Consider the following 24,810-nt stretch of genomic DNA (forward strand, 5'->3'; position numbering starts at 1 on the left):
CTTCAGACTGCGGACTCGCCCTGAATTCTTTCTTGCGTGAGATCCAGGAACCCTCTCTCGGGGTCTGGATCGGGACCGCTTTCCTGTAACATCTTTCTGTCAACCATGGAAATGACTACAGCATGGAAACCCCTGACCCAAAGACTAACTTGGGTAAGTGGTAGGGTCCTGTAACACAGTGAGTTCCATGAGCGAAGCCCACACAGGATACATCAAGGACTCCCACCACATCTCGAGGCTCTGAGACCAGAGGGGCGGGGCTGCTAGCTAAGCCAGGCTCCTGCCCTCATGGGGCCTTCAGTCTAGTGGGCAACTTTGGAGTCAGTTGTCTCCATCCCTTCTCCTTCACATCTTTGCCCCAGTGTCAGGCCACGTCGGGTCTCTGGATGATAGAGAAGCTCAATCCCCTTCCACCCTGCCCCCCATGTCAGGATGGCCCTGCCCCTAGCCCAGCATGCGAGCCAGCCTCCCTCGATGGACTGTAAGCCCACAGGGCAGCCAGGTAGCAGAGGCCTGCAAACACCTGTTGGGCATCCACTCTGTACCCTCTGTGCACTCAGAACGATGCCAGATGCTGGGCGCAGCAGTGAGCTCAAAGGTAAGGTCCTGGCCTGGGTCGGGGGCAGTTGGGAGGGAAGTGAATGTACTTTAATGGTGGAGCCAGGTGGCAGTCAAGAGAGTCAACTGGATAACGTCAGTGACTGAATGGGAACACCAGGTGGGTAGAGTGTCAGAGAGGTTGCGCTGAAGAAGGAACCCACTGTGGAGCTGAGAGTCACTGGGAAAAAAGTGCCTCCAGGCAGGACACAACCAGTGCAAAGGTCCTGAGCTCACTGACACTCCCACAAAGCTCCCTCCCACTACAGCTCCTTCCCACTCTTCCCCAGAAACTCACCCATTCTGTTTCTGAAAGTGAGCAGACGCCCTGCCCAGCCGTTTTTGAGAGCTAAAAGCACCTTGAATGCCCGGTGCAGAGTATCCAGTGTTTGATGACGATATGTGTGAAACTGACTCGGTGCCACACCACCCTGGGTCTGCAAGGGCCCTGGTGGCTGTTGTCAGCCTCATTATCCGATATAAGTAGTGGGAGGCAGGGGGCTAGGGTGGAGCAAATGACAAGGTACCTCCATGCTCAGGTCAGAGACATCATCGCCCTCTGTGGGGTGGAACAGGGCCAGCAAACAGACAAATCCACCACAGCAAAGACACAGATGGAGGTCAAGAGCCACCACCACCACCACCCTCCACAAAGGCGTGTACAGGGAATGGGGAGAGGGACGCCAAGGTGTGGACCAGAGATACCTGGCACTGGAAACTTCCTCAGGGACAACTGCCTGGCAAAGAAACCTCAGCACCCACAGAGCCCAAGGGGCTGAGGGAGAGGGGGTTACAGCAGCCTTCCCTGCCCTCAAGACATCAGGCACACACATGGGCATACACTCACATAAAGACACATACACAGGCTTATGCACACGCACCCACTCACACTCATTACTCACACTCATCACCCATGCAGTCATACACACGAACCTCATAGACACTACCCAGGCACACAACCCTCAAACACATGCATAGGCACATGAGCACTCACAGTCACACTAACGCACATCTACACATATCACTAAAGCACACATGTACACACACGTGCTTACACACACATGCGCATACAAGTGCAGCTAGCACCCACATACAGGTACTCACCACCCACATTCCCATAAGCACTTGAACACAGACACACAGGCACACGAGGGCCAAACACAAACACACTCGGGTCCACACGCGTGTCACGCCGGCACATTCCAGCCTGCACTTCCCCGTCCCCAGGCACACGCCATGCACACTCATGTCCACGCACGCACACGCGGACACCCCTTCGGCACAGGCACTCACACCCCAAGTCCCAGTACCTCCCACACCCCGGACCACAGCGCACTGTGCAGGTAGAAGGGCTGAGCTCCCCGGCAGAGGTGCAAGGAGGGTGCAGGGTGCACGGTGTGGCTGTGGGGCGCGGGCCGGGGGCGCGCCTGGGTCGGTGCCGCGTGGTGGGAGCGGCCGGCGCGCAGGTAGCGGGGAGCCCCCGCGCACCCAGCCTGCCGGTGATTACTATGCGGCGGCAGCTGTCTCCGGCGCGGTGACGGCGCCTCTAATTGATCTCATTATCTCCCCTCCGTAAGGTGAAGTGCGGCCGCTCGCGGGGCCCGGGCGCGGGCAGGGCCGGCTGGCAGGCGCAGGCCGGCGGGGGCAGCGCTGGGCCTCTGGGTCGCACCACCGCCGGGCGCCGCGCCAACGAACGCAGGCGGCGGGCAGCTCGGAGGCCAGGTTCGCGTTCCTGCACCGCGACCGCCGGAAAACACCCCAGGGCTGGGCGGCGTCTCCGAGACGCATTCCTTTGTTACTCCCACCGTCTTTGGTAATGATTATTAATGCCATTATGTCCCATTTCCCCCCACCTTCCCCCCTCCCAGAGCCGCACCCGCGCGCCCGATCTCCAGGCGCTTTGCTCCTCCTGGAACCAACAACAATGATCCTCAATTAACCCTCTGCCAGGGCTGCCTGCGCGTGAATGGGGCGCTCTTCCGGCTCGCAGGCGGCGGGCGCCCCAGCCCGGGCGGGGGGCCAGCCTCGGCTCCCCGGGCCTGACCCGCGGGGGGTCGCAACCCGCCCGGGCGCCGGCTGGGGGGCCTTGCAGCTCTCCGGCCTCCCTCCAGGATGAAACTCGCCCTCTCTGGAGGGGAGAGGACAGAGACGGTCCGAGAAGTTACAGGAGAAAAAAGAAAAAAAAAAAAAAAAAAAAAAAAAAGACAGGAAACATTCAGTTTGTTGTGTTTTCCTTGGGTTTGTTTTCTTGCCAAAAAATTTTACCCCCTTTGTCTTTGCGCAAAAGAGACAATCCGGGCACCTTCTGGTGGGCACCGAGGCGGTGCCAAGGCGCCTTTCTTCAGGGCGGTTTCTATTCCTTTTGTAGCCTCACCAGATATATTTTTAACATAAAAAAACACTATATTTAATTGGTTATGGATCTCTGTTCTCTTAGCACTACTGGATATCACAGAAAAACACATTAGTACAGAGCAATTAGTGCAATAGCAGTAAACAACTAAGGCACTATTAAGCTGTGGGTGATTAAATAGTATTACTTTATATTTTTTATGGTGCTAGACTAAAAGATGGAGATTTAAGATATATATATTTCCATTAATATTAATCTAAAATAGAAATAACAGGTGTCTTCCACTTCTTCTTAAGGTGCAATTTATACCCAGCACTTCAATCTATAGAGAGCTACTTTTTTATTGAGAAAAAAAAAAATCTCTTTATACACTCCAGAGCAATATTTCTTATCTTCATGCACCCAGATATTTAAGCAGAAATATTATTTAATTGGAGTTATGGAATCAGGCGAAATAATGTCCATACCTATATCACCATTAAAAAAAAAAAAATCAAGCTTTCATCCCATTGAAATACGCTCTATCTTTCCTATCTTTGCAAAGAGCGAATCGGGCATTGCGTGGTGAATTTACTGCAGGCCCGGCAAACAGGCAGGCGGTGGGTAGGCTGGGGCCCTGGGGCTGGGGCCGGGCCGCCTGCACCTTGCGGAGGCCCACCCTGGCCCCGGCGCCCACTGCAGCTCAGGCCGCTCCTCCTCCGTGCGCGTAGATCATCCTGGAATTCTGGCACATCTTTCCTCGGCATCTGATTAAGTTAACAATGTGCTGCTATTTGCATGCAGATTTGCCGGGGCTTTCTCTCCAGCTGCTCCCAGAGACTTGGTCTTTCTCTGCGATGTGATAGCACAGCAGTCCCTAAATGCAATCTTTGTCAGACCCAGGTGTGCTCTCATTGAGGACGCCTTCGTTCCAAGCAATTTTTCTTTCTGTAGCATTTATAAGGCTCTATTATAGTATAGCCACATCTGGAGGAAAATTCTCCTATTAATTATATACTTTTACCACTAGGAAGACAAATTCTAAAAGATACCAACATTTTTGTTGTTGTTGTTCTTATTTCTTTGACAGGCTGCATTTTCTTTTATTTTGTTTTGTTTTTCCAGGCATTTCAATATTTAAAGAGCCATTAACCAAGGAGTAGGGGGTGTGAATTTCCAGGAAAAAAAAAAAAAAAAAAGAACAACAGAACTAAAATCTCAGTGTCAGTCCTGCCTTACCTCACAGGGGCAAGTGAGGGGAAAGGCATCAACTGAGATCTCTCATTAGACCTCGGGCTTAGCAAGGGATGCACGGACTGGCCAGTGGGGAAGAGTTCTGTTCTGCTGGAGTTTAAAAAAAGAAAAAAGGAAAAAAGAAAAAAAAAATTTTTAAAAACCACCAGTGCTATTAACCTTTAACCTAGTCTGCTCCCAGGTAGACATTCAAGCTTGTCACCAAATCGCCAGACAATTTGATTTCTCTAAAGTCTAAAAGCAGAACCCAATTGGATCAGCAGGGTGATCTCGATGAGGAGTTTTCTTTGTGTGGTGGGATAATTTTTCAATCAGGTTGGAGACAGATGAAAAGCAAAATCTGGAGCTCAGAATTCATGCTCATGTTTCAGAAAGAGACAAGAAGAAGCTTTGCCCAGGAAGTTTGAAAGTTACTTTAGAGGCGGGTGGGTTGTTTTGTTTGTTTGGTGGGAGTTTTTGCTTTGTTTTCAAATATTCTGGGACAGTCAGATTAGATTGTCGGAGGGCGAGTAATGGAAAGAATTAATGTAGGAAATATAGGAAAAGTTTTGACCATCAGATGGTCCCTTTTGAAATTATAATACTTTTAAAGGGCTAGAATATTTGATTCAAAAATTATTTTGCAAAAGGGTGTGTACATGCATGAGTATGTGTGTGTCTATGTGTGGGTGTATGCATGTGTGTGAGTGTTCGATGCTGGGGAGACTGCATGGACACACACTTGTGCACACTCACACAGGCACACACAAAGAAAGCCGGATTACCTTGTGAACAGGGAAAATGGAAATGGAAGCATTTTCACTTTTCAAGCCAAACTTCATCAGGTAAAAATCCAGGCAAGGTTTTGGTCACTTGAGTCCAGCTTCTATGACGACAACGTAGAAATTCTCTTCTCCGGATTCATGTCTCCCCTGTTCCAAAGCTGGCCTCAGCGAGATCCCAGGGTCCTGTCCCGGCAGTACCAGGGGCGGCTCCCAGCAGGCCACGTGTGAGCAGCAAAATCACACAAGAGAGGCCTTTCTGACTCCTGCCTCTGAAGCTGGAGTCACTGCTCCCAGCCACTAACTGCCTCTGCTCACTGGCTCTAACCCCTTTCCCTCAAAATGACTGATTGTTTTCACACACACTCTCTCTCTCTCTCTCTCTGCAGACAGAGGCTGGAAAGGCCCTGCGATTAGGGTGCATCTTTGGACCATGCCTCAGCCTCAGTTGTGTCAGCTCTGAAATGGGAAGAGCCAATCCCATCCTAAGGACATGCATAAAAGACTGCCAACCCTGTTCTAAATAGAAATGATAAATAAGGGTAAAGTTGACTCCGACGCTTTTTTCTGAGGTCTCATTTCCTCCAAGCCTTGGTGCTGAAATTAACTGCCCTTCTTTCAGCCTAGGAAAACAGGAAGCAGGTTCTAGTTCCATGGCACTTAAGGAAGAATCTATGCAAAAAGGTGGCAGATATTAAATGCATAGATTCTTCAATGCATGTGTGTATATATATATATATACGTATATACTCTTTATATATACATATACACACACATATATATGCATATACATATACATTCTTTATATATGCATTTAAACAAACAATGCAAGAGAAATTATTGATTTTCTAATTTGAAATTTGACCCTTTGGGGCCACTGCCTTTTCCATCTTCCTGCTGGTGGGCAATGACCCCCTCCTTTCCCCTGCAGAGATCCAGATACCCTCCTGCAAAAATAGAGCAGGGAGGCAGATGCAGTGATACTAGATTACATCACTGGATAGCATGTGGCATTGAGGGGAGAGAAAAAAAAAAAAAAACAAGAAAAGACAAATGACATTTTGCTGCTATGGTGTGCTATTTTAGTGGTGATGGCTTGACTTTTGGCCCAAACGCATATGCCAATGGCAAGGCTAACTCCAGGGACTCACAAAAAAGAATGTGTGTTCACAGCTGTACTGTACACCAATACAGATTACATGTTTTCAGTGTTGCGGCCACAACAGAATGCTAATTAACATACTGGAGTGATGAGAGCGGCTGCAAGGGCCTTATTGTTCCATTATTTCATGAAGCCCAGCTGCCTTTGTTTATGTCACTTATCCTCTCGTGCCACAGGTTTTTACTCCAAAAATACTATCCCAATACAGCGTTAATATTTAAAAAACAAAGAGGTGGCAGATTGTCATTTTTGTGTCAGTCTCAAACTGCAGAACTGTTAAGCTGTTCTGGTTCGGTATTTAGAAATAATTTAACAGCCATATTCAGACACTGCCTGCATTCTAACATAATGGCTGAATACTTGAACCAGGCAAATGCATAACTATCCTGACATCACTTATGAGATTTAGATTGGTCAGTTAATGGAAGTCTTTACCACAATCAATACCATAACAGCTTCTTGAAATGAACGTGATTTTTTACACAGAGTGCTGCAAACAATAACTACAGAAATATACTACCTTTGTACCCAGCACAAAGAAGCTAAAATGCAAAATTAAGAAGCAATTACATTTTTGCAAACTAATATTACAGTTGATTATTAAAAACAAACACTTTCAAAAATACATACTTATCATTTAATAATTGGAGGGCATTAATACCCCCTCGTACCTGATTAATCATTTTTTTACACTTTTTAATAGCTGTTTCACCTACTGGCTACATTATCAGCTTGCTGTTAAGTATTGATATTGATGATTGATGTAATAATGATTAAATAAAAAGCCATATTTAGAGCTTGATTTTTAGAACGTTTTTTGTCATGATCTTCATTCAAGAGAATACTGTCTGCTGTCTAAATTAGTTTTCCTCCCTCTTTTTTGCCTGGATTGTGCATAAAAGTGACATTCTATAAAACACAGGTTTCCTCAAATAGTGTTCTACCAGCAATCTATACATTCCACAGTAATTTGCAGTCATGGTCGGGGGGTGGGGGGGGGGCGGCTGTTGGCTGGAGCTCAAAATGTTTATGGTGCATTACTTCCCCAAAGAACAAAAACAACCCTGGGGTTTTAGTTCAGATTTCCCTAAATACACCTTTATTGACATCAGGTACAACAGTTGGGGAAATACGTAATACCCCAGCACAGACGCCATTCAACCAGAGTCATAAATTAAGTTAGAAAAGGTCTCCCCTAAAAAGTATAGCACTCCACTAATCAAAGCCACGCTGTCGCCATTGCTAAAGAGCACGGAAATCTTTCCAACAGCCAATCGAGTGAACAAGCCATAGTTGCTTTTTAACGAGTTTAACTGGTAATCTCAGATAAATGGAGAACTGCTTGAAGTGTCTGCCTTCTCTAAGGCAGTAATGAGAGGATTTAGAACACTCTGCATCCCAAACTGCGTATAACCAAGAGAATGCCACAGGTGTGTCACCATCCACGTTAGAGTGCTTTCTCAGCGATGGCCATCCCCCCACTGTGGACACAACATAGATTTTTTTTTAATTGGATCCAGGAGTTAGCTAAATTATCCAACTGCTCTGTGCTTAAACCCCCAGCTAGCTTATGTACCAATAATAATAAACTTTCCATAATAGCAGCTCAGCCTATTACTGTTTTTTTTTTCTCTTAACCTAAAAGTGGAACCACTTTATTCTAATTGCAGCCACTGAAGAAACTCACGAATTGGTTTCCTCCTTAAAAAAAAAAAAAAAAAAAAAATTGTTTAAGAATTACAGAACAGACTCAAGTAAATAATATTTAATTATGCACGCACATATTTTTAGAAAACCTGCTTTTCTTATGGAACAGGGAGAAAATAATATCATAATTCGTCCCTTTGCAATCTGTGGAAGAATTTTGTCTCCTCCTTGATAATGTTTATTTGCCAGATCAAAGCAAGAGCAGCCACAACCACACCCCGGGACAGTGACAGCAATATCCAGAGTGGCAATATCGCAGACGGTCAGTCTTAATTGACACAGCTTCAGTGTGATCCTCTACATTTAATGCATTCATATTTCATTTGCAAAAAGAAAATCCGAGCCCTGTGCTACCATTCTGGTTTTCAGAAAAGTGTTACATTTATAAATAAGAGATCAAAATCCTTGAGTGGGCAGAAATAGTATCATCAAACCAAATACATGTTTCCACCATTTGGACATATTTTTAACAATCTTAATCCCACTTAAACTTTGTGAAAACTCTATTGAAAATTCAACCTGTGCTCTTGAAGCTGAAACTGATAAAACTTAATAGCAACACGGCAGTGAAACACTAATAAACTCATTATAGATCACATGAATGGGATGTCTGCGTGGCTGCCAGACAGCGCACATACGCGCCTCAGTTCCAGAGAGCAAAGGCAAGCAGGGTAGTGAGGTGTCTGCGTGGACAGTTGGAGGGAGAGGATTTGGTAACACTTCGCAACAAGTTTACTAAATTTATTGGATCAGGCAGTTCATTTAGAAATTTCAGATGCTAATTATAGGTGGGCTAGAGACAAGCTGGTATGAAGAATGAGTTTTCCTCAGGCCTGAGAGCCACTTCAGGGTCTGTGCTTGCAAAATGGCTCCTGAGTCCTCAAAGCCCTTGCCATGTGACGCTCCTTCACCAAACAAGGGGAGCTGCTAAGGACCCAGCCTCCACCAGTCCCCTCCCCGGGACCCGTGAGCTTCTCCCTGTAGAATCCAAGGAATCCTCCCTACAGTTGGTTTGTACCAGAGGCCACACCTTGAGGTCCACTTGTTGAATTCCACTGACTCATAATTTGTGTGGCTCACATGGTGATTTAAGAAAAGATAGGTAAGGGTCATCAACTTGCTGAGTTTCATGTAAAAATAGAGATTCCTGCTTTTGCTTGAAAAATCCAAAGCTCTAGCAACATTAAACCCATATTCCCCATGGGCAGCAACCAGGGTGCCTTCTCCAAGTGGGTCACAACCTCAGCCACTGATGGAAATGCTGTTGCCTTTGCAGGGACATCAATGGGACGTCCTCGGGGCTGCTAGAGAGCATGTAAGTGGCTCCAGTTGCAAAGAGCCAAGGGAAGCGAGGTAGGATTCTGTGTAGATGGTTGGAGGGAGAGGATTTGGTCATTTTCAGCCCTAGTCTGCACCATTCACAGACTGCTGATGAGAGGAAAGGAAAGACATGTCAAAAGAAGATACGCTAGGGAGAAGCTGGAGGGTAGACTGGAAGAACCAACTTGTGTTCCGGGCCCCAGCCCACCAGGCTCAATGGAGACGTGGCTGCTGCAGCCACATCTGCCCCCATGAGTGTCTCCTTGCAGAAGACGGGGAGTATATGCTTCCTCCTTGACATCACAAGAAGAATCTGGGAACCCTGGAGGAAGAGGAGTAGGAGGGAGGGACAGAGGCTCTGCCCTTGAGTGGCTCAAAGTCTAAGTGGGGAGACCAGCCATGAGGCTCAGACAACCAGAACCAAGGCACAGGGTGGAAGATGGTGGTCCAGCCCTGCAATGGATACTTTAGTAAGCATGAGAAAACGCTGTGCTGAACCTTGGAGAGCCCACAGCAATGCTGACATGGCAGGGTGCAGCGGGAAGGACTGGGGCACCGGAAGGAGGAAAAGGAGAAGGGAGAGATCGAGGTGGTAAGCAAGAGACTGAGGTGCAAATCTCTGCTTGTGAGTGTCATTCCCTGTGCTCTGTGAGGCCAGGAGCCAAGATCAGAGCGTGCTCCCCCCTGGGCTACTCCAGAGGTGGGTGATAAGGCAGAAAAATATCGTATGTCCCACACTGCTGCTGCCATGGGACCAGCATCCCCAGCACTTCCTGGGGGCTGGTTAAAGGTGAACAGCTTGGGCTCCACCCCAGACCTTCTGAATCAAATGCACGTTGAAGGCTCTGATCTATTCACCTGATAGAAAAAGCCAAAGGGATCACTCCAGCTCCCCGCACTCCACATCCACGTGTCCTGGGCTTTGCCATGGCGGGGGTGTGCAAGTGTGAATTGCAAAGGAGTCTAAAGGAACTCCGGGTACATTTCTAGCCAAGACAGATCCCCAGTCCATCTACCTCAATGGTGTTTTTAGATCATCAATAAATATGGCTTCAGTACTCAGATGATGTGTAATTAGCATTAAACTCTTTCATTTCATGTAAGTTAGAGCCTTGCCTGAGACACTTCATTCAGGAAGTAACCTGGCACTCAAGATTAAAATGAAATATTAGCATGTCAGCGGTGGCCTCAGCACAGCGCACTCCTCTCCCGCCCTCCAGCCCTGCAAGAGAACAGCACAGAGCATCCCGTCCCAAGCACCCCAGCAGAAGGGATGTGGCAGAGAAGCTTTCAGAGGTGAGGGGTCAGACTTTCTTCCATGGAAAAGGGCCATTGCTTCTAGCTAATGAGAAGTGGAAAAACTGACCCTTGTCGAAGCTGAAACCAAATAAGTGTCATCCTTTTATTACATGTTCTTTCTGCTCCTCAAACTCATCCAGCCTGTTGCCACCTCAGGGCCTTTACACCTGCTGTGTCCTCTGTCCGGGCACTGACATCCTGGTGGGACTCAGTGAGTGTCCCCTCCCCAAAGGGCCTTGCCTTATCACCCAGTGTCAGCCAGCCCTCCGTCCCTCAGCTTCGGATCCCTCTGTTTGAACACTTCGTGTGGCATTTCCCCTAACAGATGGAGTTCTGGATTCTTCCTAGATAACAGTATTTGTATATTTATTACCTGACTCCTCCAACTGAAATGTCAGCTACAAGAGGGCAGGGACTGTGGCGTTTTGTTCTCTGCTACATTCCCAGGGCAAAAAACAGTACCTGGCTCATCAGGTAGGATGGAAGAGAGAAGAGAGGCAGGGGAAGGGGAAAATAAGGGATGGATGATGGATAGACCTAGACAGGAAGAAAGGTAAATAGATCTATCTGTATATAGAGCGATGCTAAATACACACATACATAGATTGACAGATAAGATGATAGATCTAGAGAGAGAGAGAAGGAAAGAAGGGAGGGATGGTAGGAGGAAGGGAAGGAGGAAGGGAGGGAGGGAAGAAAGAATCTATACATCTTTCTATATACAGAAAGAGAAATGATAGATAAATGAAGAGAAAGAAAGATAATTGTTAAATATACACATATATAAAGATATGACAGATGGATAAATGAGATGATAGAGCTAGAGGGAAGGAAAGAATAGATAGGTAGAAAGAAATAAAAGAAAGAAAGAAAGAAAAAAAGAAAAACAGAGAAAAAGAGAAAGAAAAAAGAAAAAAAGAAGAAAGAAAGAAAGAAAGAAAAGAAGGAAACTGATATGACAGACAGCTAGATAATAGATAGACAGACAGGCTGACAGCCAGCTCAATAGATCGGGCATTTTGGCTGACACAGAAGAACATGGTGCCCACTCTCAAGAGTCTTGCAACTGAGAAGGGAAAGTGACAGAGCCAGAACGCATTGCCCAGCAGCCACTCACAGTGTTGTCAGATGTGACCAGAGCAGCACAGGATTAAATGGCAATTAGGGATTCAAAGGGAAGGACCACGAAGACAGAAGAGAACTTGCTGTGGGCTGGAGGAGTTGCAGGTGGAGTGGGGCTCCCTCGGTAGCTTGCAGGGGTGGCTTCCTGCACTTGATTCCGAGAACCTGGCTGATGTAAAAATCCCAAACAGTGCCCCCAGGTTGCACAGCGATCACCAGGCACATGGCAAGATTTCAGATGATACCCAGAGAAACTGCGCTTTAAAAAAAAAAAAAAAAAAAAATGAAGACTTACATAATTATTTTGATGTTTGATACGAAAAATACATACCTGGCAAATTCAACCAGAGATTTCATAGCTATTATTACTCAGGACAAAGCTAAATACAGTATGTAATGGATAAAAGTGGCCCTACTTAAAAAATAGTAAAGTCCATAAGCAGGTGGTTCTCGGGCTGGAAAAACTCCAAAATCAGGTGTGGGAATGCTGGAAGTGGCCAGCTTAGAGCGAAGGAGTCAGCCCTCCCACTCCCCACAGAAACAGAGCCCCACGGGGAGGGCCTGGGAAGGTTACCTTCACGGGAGACCTTGCTACTCGGGAGCTGGCTGCCAGCTGGGTCGTCAGAGGCAGACATGGGCTTCGTGGCCCTTGCCTGCATTTGTGGAATTGGCAATGTATGTTCAAGCACACCAGGGCCTCCCTGGGCAGCATCTTCCCCATCTCTGAAGCTGTGTGGGAGCAGGAAATACTCCTAGAAAGCACTGCAAGAGCAGCTCCTGCCTTCTGCAGGGGCAGCAGGCTCTGGCAAGTCCCTTCCCTTCTAAAGGAGAGAGAAGCAGAGGAAGAGAGAGGGAAGAGAGAAAGGCAACAGAGAGGGAAGGGGAGAAGGAAAGTTGGGGGAGGAACAGGGATATGGGGAAAAAGATGAAGAAGAGAAAGAACAAGAAAGACGAAAGAGAGAAACAGAGAGAGAGAAAGAGGGAGAGAGTGTGCATGCCTATGTAAAGACCAAATGCTGGTGAAAGTCCTTATCAGGGAGAAAAATTTTAAAATGCATGAACTCTATTTATACCCTGAATAAACAAGATAATTACGTGTTCGTTTCATAAGTTGTGCCTTGATTTCAGATCACCAGTGACCATGAATGTTTGGATTTCATATAAGCATGTTTAAAAGCCACGGGTCTTGACCCCCCAACCAGGAAGCAAAGCTTAGTCAACACTTTTCACACTGTGATCAAGGCGTAAAGCACAGAGTTGAACAAACTAACATTTTACTCTTGGAACCGAAGTATAAGCAGGAGAACTGATGAATCTGCTAATTGTTCCGTTGTTCTTGCCTGCTCTCGATATTGGCATATACCTCCTGTATCATCCAAAGTACCTCTTTTGTATACATACGAAAAGAAAAACCCATATGACCCTGATGACTATAAAGGGTGTTGTTTTTTTTTTTCCCAAGAGTCATCACTTTTTGTTGTTTTTTTAAGGCCAAGTTCCTTGTGTACAGTTCATGGCCTGGCCTGAGAGCATGCTGGGACTGCCTGAAACACAACCAAGTACCCTGCACAGGCTGGACACTGTCTGGACACCCCAAGCAGCCTGTCCCAATGTCCATCTTTCTTCCTGTAGTCACTCTAAGCCTCATTCAAGAGAAAGGCAACAAGTTCTGCAAGAGACTGGCGGGGTGATTCTCTTGTATTTTTTGAGACAGGATCTTGCTCCGTCATCCAAGCTGGTGTGCAATGGTGGGATCTTAGCTCACTACAACCTCCGCCTCCTGGGCTCAAGCCATCCTCCCACCTCAGCCTCCCGAGTATCTAGGACTGCAGGTGCACGCCACCATGCTAGCTAATTTTTGTATTTTTTGTAGAGATGAGATCTCCCTATGTTGCCCAGGCTGGTCTTGAACTCCTAGGCTCAAGTGATCTGCCCACCTCAGCCTCCTAAAATGCTGGGATTACAGACATGAGCCACTGCACCTGGCCGGGCTGATTCTCTTTCTCCCATTCCCACTTTCCCTGCATCACTTCGGCAAAAGGTTTTCTAGCGGCTCTGTTCTTGGCTACATCCCAATGAGTCACAAACACCTTAATTGGGCACACAGCTTTGTTCACCATGGGGGTCCAGCCCACACTTCTACTCTTGCCTGCTCTGATACTATATCCTTCACATCTTACACCTGCACCCTAAGTTCCAACAATACAGAGATGCTTATCACTCTCCAACATACCTGTCTGCCCCAGTTTTTCCAGGTTCCCCCTCTCTTGCCTCTGCCCGGCATGACCACTTTAATCCCCCTTCCCGCAGCTGCAAACACATTTGACAAACTCCTGCCTTCAGCGAGCAGCTTCTCTCTTGCCTTCTCCCATCTCCATCGGTGAATACCTTCCTGGTCCCACAAGGTCCAGCTCCAAGGCCGGCCCTTCCATGAAGCTCTTCCTGAGCCTCAAAACTCGCCCAGTTTTTCCTCTCTTTAAATGATTGCACAGTGCTGAGCACAGAGGAAGTGCACAACAATTATGAGCTCCTTTATTATCAGTCCACAATTTATTCTGATTGCTTTTATTAACTGGTCTCTCCCTTTCGCCGGAGAATTCATGGCTCACCATTGAATCTCAGAGGTGGCACTGGTTGTGCTCCACTTTGCGATGTGGTTTGTGATCTGTGGGTTCCTCCCCTCTGTAGCTGTAACCCATCATTGCCTAGAATGGTGGATCCGGGTAGAGCAGGCGGGCTCTGTACGCTGAAGAAGTGGGCACCTTACTTCCCTACAGGCAAAGTCCTTTTAGGCATCGATGTCGATCCACAGCCCTGGTGACAGGCTGCCTTCTGAGAAAACTCAAGGGGTTACAACGGCAGTGCCACCAAGGGTCATCCAGACCTCAGTCCTCACTGAACATGCATGCTGTCGATGCTGGGTGCACGGAAGACCCGGACTGGGCGCTCTGGGCAGGTGGGTAATAGGTCGGGAAATACTGTGTCCCCTCTTCTTGTCAGCCTAGAGTTAGTTCTAGGGAGCTCATCCCAGCCCACCAGGTAATAGATCAAGACCTGCTGCATAAGATCCACATCAGAGTCTTTCCTTAATTTTAACCCCGATTTCCCCCACACTCTTAAACAAGAACCAGGGGTGAGCTCAACAGTCCTCTGTGGGGAAGAGAAGGAAAACAAGCTTGATTTGGCCTTGCTGGAGGCTACACCTCAAATATCAAAACTTCTTTCAAATCCTATTTCTGGCCAGGCACGGTGGCTCATGCCTGTAATCCCAGCACTTTGGGAGGCGGAGGTGGGTGGATCACTTGAGGTCAGGAGTTCGAGACCAGCCTGATCAACATGGCAAAACCTTGTCTCTACTAAAAATACAAATTATAGCTGGGCATGGTTGCAGGCCTCTGTAATCTCAGCTACTCAGGATGCTGAGGCAGGAGAATCGCCTGAACTCAGGAGGCAAAGGTTACAGTGAGCCAAGGGCACAGTGCTGCACTCCAGCCTGGGTGACAGAGCCAGAGTCCATTTCAAATAAACAAAAACAAACAAACCAACCAAAGAGAGAAAGAGAGAGAGAGAGAGATCCTATATCCACTGCCCTCCTAAAAGCAAAAGGGAACGGTGGTCCTGGTCTCCCTCTACATATTCTTCCTCATGGCACTGGGTCCTTTCAGCCCAGATTTATTGGGCTAGGGTGAAGGAAAGGTTCCTCGTGGTCAGTGAGAATCAACATTACTGCCAAAGACTGCTGACAGCCCACATCACACCCGCATACACTTACGACACATGTCACGGAGGCCTGGTGTCCCCCAGAAGTTTACAACTATTGAGGGATTTGGAAAAAAAATACAAAATAACATATATTTCTTCCCCTATTTTCTGTCTTACCTGGTCCATTGCCAGAACATAAAGACCATCTAGATGGGCCAGGCTTCCTGGTTCACACCTGTAATCCCAACGCTTTGGGAGGTGAGGTGGGAGGATCGCTTGAGGCCAAGAGTTCAAGACCAGCCTGGCAGCACAGTGAGACCCCATTTCTGATAAGAACAGATACTACACTTGAACAGCTAAAAGGCCTAGGAGCGATGAGACCCCATTTCTACAGCAGAAATAAAATAAAAGAAGGAGCCACGCATGGTGGTGCACACCTGTAGTCCTAGCTACTTGAGAGGCTGAGGTGGGAGGATCACTTGAGCCCAGGGGTTTGAGGCTGCAGTGAGCCCCCGTGACACCACTACGCTCCCACCTGGACAATGACAGATGGAGACTCCATCTCCACAAACATAAATAGAGAGCACCTGGGTCAGTGAAAGAGAGCAGCCATGTTCTCCTTCCTGCTCTGCTGACTCGCTCTTGTAGAACGGCAATGGTTTACATCCATCCTGCTTTTTTCACATGACCCTCCTTTTTTGTTTTAATTAGCATGTCTTGACCAAGGATGGTGACTCACACCTGTAATCCCAGCAGTTTGGGAGGCTGAAGCAGGTGGATCACTTGAGGTCAGGAGTTCAAGACCAGCCTGAGCAGCATGGTGAATGAAACCCTGTCTCTACCAAAAATACAAAAATTAGCCAGGCATGGTGGTCTGTGCCTGTGGCCCCAGCTGTTCAGGTGGCTGAGGCAGGAGAATCGCTTGAGTCCAGGAGGTAGAGGATGCAATGAGCCGAGATCACACCATTGCACTCCAGCCTGGGCAACAGAGTGAGACCCTGTGTCCAATAAAAAAAAAAAAAAAAAAAAAAAAAAAGTAGGTTGCAGTGAGCCAAGATCGTGCCTCTGCACTCCAACCTGGGTGACAGGGTGAGAATCTCTCTCTCAAAAAAAAAAAAAAAGAAAAAAGAAAAAACAGCATGTCTTAAAACAAAGATGATGCTTTCCAATATACAAGCATCACTGAGACACCGCCAAAATAGACCATTTCTTTTGCCTTTTTTCATCCCCTTCGGAAGAAGACATGGAAAACAATGAGCAAAGTCCTCAAGCAGCAGCCAGTTCCTCAGTTTATCCACAGTGCCCAGGAAAAGAGGGAGGACCAAGGTTCTCGAAGGAAGAGGGTTGGCAAAGGAAACTCCCCAGGCAAATGAGTCATGGTGAGGGTAGCTGGGCCAGGTCAGGCGTGGCTGGCCCCTGAAGGCCTTCCTCCCACAGGCCTGGACCCAAGATTCGTAGAACAGCAGGAAAGCGGCTGGGATGTCTGCACCATGCATGGTGGAGACAGCCCTACCTAGACGCCCTTTGCTTCTCTGGGGTCCAAGCCCAGGGCACTTTCTGCAAAGTGGCCTCCTAGAAGACCAGACTGCATCACGCTCTTCCCAGCTGACTACCTTTATAACAAAGTGTTGAGAAGCGGCTCTCACCTCCCTGAGCTCACTAGGAAAGCCGCCTGCCTCTGCCTGGCACACCTCTACCCCTGGCACAACTGCAGCTGCAGGTACCTGAGAATACTTGGACTGAGGGTCCACACACACAGGGCCGTGAGAGTGACAGCACCCAGATCCGGAGGGGCTTTGGTCCCAGAGTGGCTGGGCCATGGGTGATGGTGACGTTGAGATGTTTCAAACTGACATCCACCCCGCGTCTCTCTTCCTGCACTTTCTCAACTGCTCGTGCCCCACGGTGCGGGACGGACAGACACCCGTAGTAGGACCAGCGGCAGAAGTGAGGCATCATGGGTTAATGCTCCTCTTTTTTTCGTTAGTGGTGTCTATTTGCAAAGCTGACCTAATGCACAGCCTCGCAGCTCTCGACCTCTGAAGGGCCAAGAGGGACACAGGGCCCTTTGTCTCATGGCAAACAAAAGGCAAAGTCACAGCAGAGTGGACCCTGAAGTGATGTGGGACGCCTGCCCCACCCACCCCACCCTGGAGGACGCCAGCCTTGCCAGGCCGCCCTCGGAGGCAGATTCAGAGTGAATGTGGCAGAAGGAAATGTATGTCCAGCTTCAACCCCACCACCTGCCTGGTCCCCACTCTTTGGAAGGTCCTACACCGAGTGGTCCCAAGCCCAGGGAAACTGACATTTCTCTGCACCAACAGCTGGCATAAAGAGAAGTTCTCCAAAAAGCAAAGTCCATTGCACGTTTTGTTTTTTGTTTTGTTTTGTATTTTAGAGATGGGGTTTCACCATGTTGGTCAGGCTGATCTCGAACTCCTGACCTTGTGATCTGCCCGCCTCGGCCTCCCAAAGTGCTGCGATTACAGGTGTGAGCCACCACACCCCACCTATTGCACATTTTGGACTCCTTCATGGAAGCCAGTCATTTCCACTTGGCCAGGCCTCTCCCCGGACGCCTTCCCTCCGCAGCAAAGCCCCCCAAATCTCTAACAATTGGACCCTCACTGCCAAGCAAAAAGCACCATAATTAGCTCCATAAAGTAATCAAGCCCCATTAAAGGGAAAAAAATATATGACATGAAGCTTTTGCTTCCAGAAATGAAAGAAAGAAGGCTAAAAAATAAAAAATAAATAAAAAAAACAAAAAAGAAAAAGAAAGAAGGAAAGAGAAGAAAATCCAGAAGCAGCAGTAACAGCATCAGGGATTCCAGAAAAGGAGAAGCTTGTCTCCCAGGCACACAGGAAGAGTTCTCCGGGCGGGTGCCTAATGGCAAGAAGGGTTAAATTTATGTTCCATTACAAGTCCCCTTTTTTTTTGGTTTCATCTTCTCAGTAAAACACATAACTTAAAATGAAATCAAATATTAAAAATGACAGACTATATAAGTGCTGTGAGTAACTTCAGGTCACGGAGGGAGGGAAAAGCCGGCAAGTTGTCAGGCACTATCTGTCAGAGTGAATTAGAAACAATCAACAGAGACTGAAAGGGAAGGTGATTGTTATTAAGCAGCAGGGCTGTGAGCAGGCTACCCAGATGTGGTCATGCATATAAAGGACAGGAAGCAGCAGTTTAATTCAGGAAGCCCTGGCGAACAGGGCAGCAGAGAGGAGAAAAGTCCTTTGTCGCTAATAAGCTGGAAGTTACTTTGATAACAGCGGGGTTAGGCTCGAGAATAAAACGCATTTCTTTCACTACCACACACCATTAATATCGCAGAAATGTGGTCGGAAGAAATGCCCAGTGCACGGCGGGCTTAGCCAGTGGCCTTCCCTGGCAGAAGCCTGGGAAGCCGGAGCCTGAGTCGTCCCCATTTCAGCCAATGCCTCCCCTCCTTCCAAGGCCAGGCTCTTTCTGACCGCATCGGACCGACTGTCACCTTCCTGAAATGTCATCTGACCAAAAAGGAATACTGATGGTGTTTCATTACGTCCCAACGTCAGACACTCCCATCTCTGTGGCCTGTGGGAAAGGTACGAGCCCGGTAAACAGCCTCGACATCATAAAGTCCATGCATGCAGCAACGAAAAACAATTTTATATGCAGACAAGGCCCGATTTCATAAGAAATTACTTATGCAGGCGTTCTGCAATTATCCTGTGATACTTTCAGGCAACAGTCTGACAGCAGTTGTGCAAACAATAAAGGGATTACAGAAATAAAAACAAATAATATGATACACACAGAAACTCCATGTTGCATGTGAAAACGATGAAGGGAGGGTACAGAAATCACGGGAACCGGGCAGGGGTCAACAGGAAGTGAGGCCTGGAGCCCAACCGACCCCTTCCCAAGCACTTGCATTATGCCCAAGCTTGCTGCACGGTACTTTCATAGAAGGAAATGCTCAGCAGCTATCTGGGGGCCTGCCCCAACCTCCTCCCCCAGCTCTGGAGATGCTGGGCCACCTGCTTGCCTCTCTGACCCTCAGGCTCTTCATTGTGGGGAAGCTGAGGTTTCTGGTTCCCTCTGAGGAAGGAACAGAGTCTGGACCAGGAAGAGGTGAGCAATAGGTTTTTTTTCTTGATCAGCAGGTGGCCTCATACGACAGAAAGCATCTTGTCCTTCCGCCTGTCCCAGGGTCAACGTAGGCCCTGGGTCAACTGCCCCTGTACAGTTACAGTCCAGAGAAAGCCTCAGCATAGCAGAGGATCAGGACCGCTGCTTCCCAAATGCAGGGGAGAAAAGTCAGTGGATCAGCCACAGGCCAGGGTGGAATCAGACTCGAAAGAGGCGGAAGTGTTTTCCCAAGCAGTCCTTATCCAAGTGGTGTGGGGAGGGGTCGTCCTACTGCCCCCAAAGATACAACTCGGCCATCCCCTCATCCCCACTGCAGACATTGGTAGGATAGGTTGGCACCCTATAACTCAGGTGCTGGGAGACAGGAAGGAAGGTGAAACCAGATGCCTGCAGCGGGGCATCCTGACTGCCTCCCCCAGAAGATGGGGGCTTCTGTATTGCTTCCCACCTCTGAGCAACGTCCCTACCCCATGCATTCAGAAACGATCACTGGCCTCCGTATGTCACAGCCATATTCAGCAGCAGGAGAACTCAGGTCCAGGAGAAGCGTGGACCAGGGACCTGCAATGCTCCAGGCCCTCTGCACCTCATACGCTCCAGGCCAGGCTGTCCCAAGGGCAGCTCAGGGCCACGCTGGCCACTCCTTGCAGAGAGCCCCCCCACGCACGCTGCGTCTGCCCCTGTGCTCAGGAATCACAAAATACAGGCCCCAGGTCCAGCCAGTCCACATGCACACTTGTGTTTCCAGAAAGTGTTTTGAAAACTAGAATTTGTTACCCACATCAGAGAAGAAAAATTTTTAAAGAACTGGATTCCCTTTTGCTGACTTTTCTTTTAAAACTCCGAAAACCTGGGCACACTTGGCCCACGCTCCTAGGTGGCTGCAATAGGTGGAAGCTGCGTGGTGATGGTGGTGGCGGTCCCTTTTGATGCGCCAGCTCTCCCTACACTGCTCTGTGCAGACTGAGCTTCATTCATTGACCAAGTGCACTCTGAAACTGCAGTAATGACAGTTCCTCAAGAGGGATGAGACCTGCCCGGGTCACACAGTGACGGGGTGGGCCATAGAAACACATTCTGAGGCCGAGTCCCAACACTGCCCCAGGCTGAGCTGCTTCAGCCTTGATTGCCTTTGTCCAAAACTTTCATGGTTCTGACCCTAAAATGGGCCTGCTGGAATCCCTGAAGGGCATCCCAAATCACCTGTCCAGGTACCAGAAACTCAACAGCAGCATTCAGGCCTGATTGCATTCCGCGCGTTGGCATAAGTCAGACTTGGGCAGACCTTGGATTTTGCAATTCCTGCATGTCGAAAAATTCAGAAAGAAATGTGGATTTGTCATATATTGGGTTTGCTTAAACCAAAAGACCACAAGATCTAATGATTACAAGTTTCAGAAGCAAGGGGACTAGTCAATCAAAACAAGTGATTGCTAGCCATAGGGTGGTCCAGGAATGATCCTAGGGGCTGTGAGAGCTACGGAGATGAAGAAGACACAAGCCCCACCACCCAGGCACAAGCTAGAGCCTCAGTTTACCTAAAGTGGCCCCCAAGGTGTCTGGATCTGCCTGGGCGTCCCGGGGGAGGTGAGGAGGGCACACTGTGCTCAGGTGAGAACATAAATGTGTGGATTCTGGCTCTGGCTCTGCTAATGACTTGCTGTGTGACCCTGGGCCAGTCCCTTACCCTCTCTGAGCCCCAGTCTTCTCACTCATAAAAGGAAGGTGGCTTTGATCATAAACGTTCCTGCTAGCCCAAGGGTTCCATGAGCCTAGGAATGACCTGGAATTCAGGAAAAGAGAATATCACTTGGCAATAACACCTGCACTGCCCAAGGGAAACAGGTCTCAACTATAACCACCAAGACTCTTTACCCTTAAACTCACCCTGCAGGCACGATGACCATATGATCCAGTTTTCCCCTGCAGTGAACGGGAGATGGCTGCAACTCCCTGAGGGTCACTCTTCTCCTCTGGGTATAGACTTAGCCAGACCTAGGCTCCCTCATCAATGGAAGAAGCATAGTCTGTACCAGGAAGAGGTGAGCCATAGTTGAGCAGGGCAGCCCGGTTGGACTCTGTGGGCTGACGTGGGATCTGAGCTCAGAGAAGTTAAGTGGCCTGTGATACCTCCCAGAAGCCCTCCACCTGTCACTCTCCCCAAGCACCCATAGCTGGGAGGCTCAGGCCTCCCTGGGCTGCACAGAAAGCTCATGCCAGGGCCTGAGGAGCTGTCACGGGCCCTGCTGCTCCGAGAGCAGGGCCCCCGTTGCTGCTGTCTATCTTTCTGGCATCCACAGAGCCTGAAATCCCTAATTCCCAGCTTTGGGCAAGTCACCAGGTCATCCCTCCAGCAGAAAATGAAGGCCATCAAGAGCCAATCCAAGCCACTCATTCCTGGGACCCAGGAGCATCTCCACGCCTGCAAAGGGAGGGTTTCTCAGGAAACTCCCTCTGGTTAAACATGAAAGTCCACACTCCTCAGCATGGCCTACAAAGCCATGCCTGATAAAGGCCCTCCACCCCGCCCATCCTCTCCCCAGGGCTCGCTGTCTGGCCACACTGGCCTACATGCTGCCCCTTAGACATGCCATGCTCTTCGCCACCACAGGGCCTTTGCACTTGCTGTCATCCCTGCTGGGAAAGCTCTTCCCAGAACTCCACCCCACTGGCCCCTCCATGTCCTCTAGACCTCTAATTGGCAGTGTCCCTTCCTTAGGGGGATCTCCCCTGACCACCTGCCCTCTCTCAAGCACAGACACTCCCCCCTCCTTCCCCACCCATTCTCCTGCTTCATTTTCTCATGCATTTCTGTCTCTATGATGTCATCGTATCCACTGGATTCCTTGTTTACTGCTCCCCACCCTCAACCCCCATAACATCAGTCCTCTGAGGACAGGACCCTCATCTGTCTTTTCTAACACTGTACCCAGTGCAATGGCTAGGAGTTCATGCTCTAAACTTGGGAAGAATCATGCTGGAACCACCAGGTTTGAAGCAGGAAGAAAAGATCAGGCTAAGGGATCAGGCTCTAATGCAGGCGTCCCCAAACTTTTTACACAGGGGGCCAGTTTACTGTCCCTCAGACCGTTGGAGGGCTGCCACATACTGTGCTCCTCTCACTGACCACCAATGAAAGAGGTGCCCCTTCCTGAAGTGCGGCGGGGAGGGGGGGAGCGGATAAATGGCCTCAGGGGGCCGCATGCGGCCCGCGGGCCGCAGTTTGGGGATGCCTGCTCTAATGTCAGGAATAGCCATGCTCAGACCTGCCTTCCAGGTCTGGGACAGGCCGCTTCTCTGACCTCAGATCCCGCATCTGGAAAATGTATGGAACTATAGTATCTACTACCTGCAAGGGGATTTGGAAGGATCAATTGAGGCGATACCAAGAAATGCGTACACCAGAAGGAGCTCTGTTCTACCTTCTCTCTAGAGTCAAAATCATCTCTGATTTTGGTTTTTTCCCTGGGAAAGTGTGCATAATGGGACCTTACACACCGAACTCATTCATCAGCTACAAAGGAGTTTGCTGGGACCTTTTCTTCCAAAAGCCCAGCGATCTCGTGGTGAAGATTCAATAGGATGCAAAGCCCCACACACATGTGCCGGGCTTATCATCATTATCACATGGAAATTACCATTATTCACTCCCTCCTCTGTGCTCCCAAAGTACTGCTCCTGCAGCATTTAACTAAGGTAATTACTGCCGTGGGAAGGATGTTGACTCACTCGTCTGTACCAGGACAGAGGGGCTGACTCGGGGCAGCCCAGGCAACCACAGAATCGGCACCTGAAGTGCATACTGCCTGGGGTCCCCAGAGTCCTGCAGGTGCCTGGGACACAATGTGTCTGTCAGATAAAAAGGAAGGTCCTATAGGCTCGGAGTGTCTTTCCTTCTGGAAGTCACCAGGCCTCTCAACCCGAACATGGGGTCTTTCTAAAGGATAAAGCTATAGAAGGCTAGACAACCATGCCCCGAAATTCTGCCTCCAATCTTTGCAGAGGGCTGTCTGGAAATCCCCATTGTGGTGGGACATGAAATCAGTCCGAGGTGTGTGATTCATTCAGTTACCAATGGCTGCTTCAATTTTTATGTAATCAATGCTTAAGAGTGGCACTGTGGGCCAGGCACAGTGGCTTATATCTGTAATCCCAGCACTTTGGAGGCAGAGGCAGGCAGGTGACTTAAGCCACTGGTCCCCAAGCTTCTTGGCATCAGGGACCAGTTTTGTGGAAGACAATTTTTCCATGGAACGGGAGGCAGTGATAGTTTCAGGTGAAACTGTTCCACTTTAGATAATCAGGCATTAGATTCTCATAAGGAGCACGCAACCTAGATCCCTGGCATTCACAGCTCACAATAGGGTCCGGGGTCCTGTGAAAATCTAATGCAGGCCCTGATCTGAGAGGATCCGAGTGGAGCTCAGGTGGTAACACTTGCTCGTCCACAGCTCAGCTCCTGTTTGACAGCCCAGTTACTAACAGATCACAGACAGTACCAGCCCATGGCCCAGAGCAGGCATCCCCAAACTACGGCCCGCGGGCCGCATGTGGCCCCCTGAGGCCATTTATCCGGCCCCCCGCCGCACTTCAGGAAGGGGCACCTCTTTCATTGGTGGTCAGTGAGAGGAGCACAGTAAGTGGCGGCCCTCCAACGGTCTGAGGGACAGTGAACTGGCCCCCTGTGTAAAAAGTTTGGGGACGCCTGGCCCAGAGGCTGGGGACCCCTGGTTTAAGCCCAGGAGTTCAAGACCAGCCTGGAAAAAAATGGCAAAACTTCATCTATACAAAACATACAAAAATTAGCCAGGCATGATGGGAGACACCTGTAGTCCTAGCTACTTGGGAGGTTAAGGCACAGGGATCCATCGCTTGAGACCAGGAGGTCAAGGTTGCAGTGAGCCAAGATCACACCACTGCACTCCAGCCTGGTGACAGAGTGAGACCCTGTCTCCAAATAAAAAAGTAAAATGAAATAAAAGAAAGAGTGCGGTCTGGATGTCCTGAAGCTGCATTTGTATAGCATTTGACATAATATGGGTTGGATGTGTGTCCCCTCCAAATCTCACGTTGAAATGTGATTCCTAGTGTTGGAGGTGGGGCCTGGTGGGAGGAGACTGATCATGGGGTGGATCCCTCATGAGTGGTTTCACGCCATCCCACTGACGATAAGTGAGTTCTCACTCAGTGGGTTCATGCAAGATCTGGTTGTTTAAAAGAATCTGAGGCCTCCATCACCCGTCCCCTAGCTTCCTCTCTCACTGTGTGATGCTCCTTCTTCTCCTTCACCTTCCACCACGGGTAAAAAGCTCCGTGTTGCGTCACCATAAGCCACGCGGTTGCAGAAGCCGAGCAGATGCCGGCGCCATGCTTGCACAGCCCAAAGAACCAGGAGCCAAATACACCTCCTTTC

General features: G+C 48.9%; 1 protein-coding gene across 13 annotated transcripts in view; it reads right to left on the reverse strand.

The window, feature by feature from the left end:
• ZNF536 (zinc finger protein 536) overlaps positions 1-24,810 on the reverse strand; it is a 486,467-nt gene that overhangs the window by 326,657 nt on the left and 135,000 nt on the right. For 3 of the 13 annotated variants that reach the window (XM_039467088.2, XM_074384326.1, XM_074384330.1), the window contains exon 1: positions 4,948-11,211. The exons of the other annotated variants lie outside the window; for them this stretch is intronic. The gene's annotated coding sequence lies outside the window, so the exon portion shown is untranslated. Of the gene's footprint in view, positions 1-4,947; positions 11,212-24,810 lie in introns of those variants that run through there. 13 annotated transcript variants of the gene reach the window in all.

This window comes from Saimiri boliviensis, chromosome 14 (genome assembly GCF_048565385.1).
Source record: "Saimiri boliviensis isolate mSaiBol1 chromosome 14, mSaiBol1.pri, whole genome shotgun sequence".
NCBI classification, from domain to species: Eukaryota; Metazoa; Chordata; class Mammalia; order Primates; family Cebidae; genus Saimiri; species Saimiri boliviensis.